Source organism: Leuresthes tenuis, unplaced genomic scaffold, assembly GCF_036924035.1.
Source record: "Leuresthes tenuis unplaced genomic scaffold, fLeuTen1.0.hap1 SCAF_18, whole genome shotgun sequence".
In the NCBI taxonomy this organism is placed as follows: domain Eukaryota; kingdom Metazoa; phylum Chordata; class Actinopteri; order Atheriniformes; family Atherinopsidae; genus Leuresthes; species Leuresthes tenuis.
The window spans coordinates 15,104,710-15,105,582 of record NW_027325372.1 but is presented as its reverse complement, the minus strand read 5'-3'; positions in this window follow the sequence as shown (position 1 = coordinate 15,105,582).

The window sequence follows — 873 nt, the reverse complement described above, 5'->3', positions numbered from 1 at the left end:
TGGGTTTTACACTTCCTTGGATGTTCCCTCTTAAGCACATCCCAGTTAATGCTGCAGTCAAAACAGGCTGGAAAACAAACCAGCAATAAGGTCACTTTGCACACTTGACCGAGAGGTTAAGTCACTGTGGCACAACCGTTTTAATTTCAGGGATAAGATTATTCATTCAGATTTCCTTAGTATCTGTGACCATAAACTAATTTATAAAAACAAACAAAAAAAACAAACAAACAAAAAGCACTGTCAAGACAAATTTGTTTTTTCTAAAATAAATATTCCTTTAGATTGCCTTAGTTTATGCAGGTCCATTTTTGCTGACTGTGCAGAGGTAATTTGAGGAAATACCTCATCAAAAAAGCCTTTTGTAGGTCTTTTGAGGCTTAAAACAATGAAATGCAGTAAAATTTTCTTTTTGTAATGGCATCGATTCTAACTTTAAAACGATTCCTACGTTTTGCTGAGTAATGGCTGCTGCCTTGTCATTTATCATCATGCTTTACCACTGATCATACACACCTACTTAATGATGCCCCTCCCATCTGATATTGGCTGATCCAATTTAGGGATCTCTTTATCTAGAATTAGCTTGTTTTGACCAGCCTGCAAGGCACCCTGGGAGGCTGGGGAGCTTAGGCCAACTGGTAAGCAAGGGGGGTATAAAATGCAGCTCTCAGCACAGGGCTGAACAACTTCAGCAGCTTACCAAGTGTTGGATCTATAGCTCGGAGAGCCACAGTAACCAGTTTTCAGTAGCGAGCGGTGTGCAACTCATCTCTTGCAAACATGGTTCTGGAAGATTCTGATGTGGAAATGATTGTTGCTGAGATTGAAGTCAGCGTGAGTAGATTTTTTTTTTTTTTTAGGGGATTATGC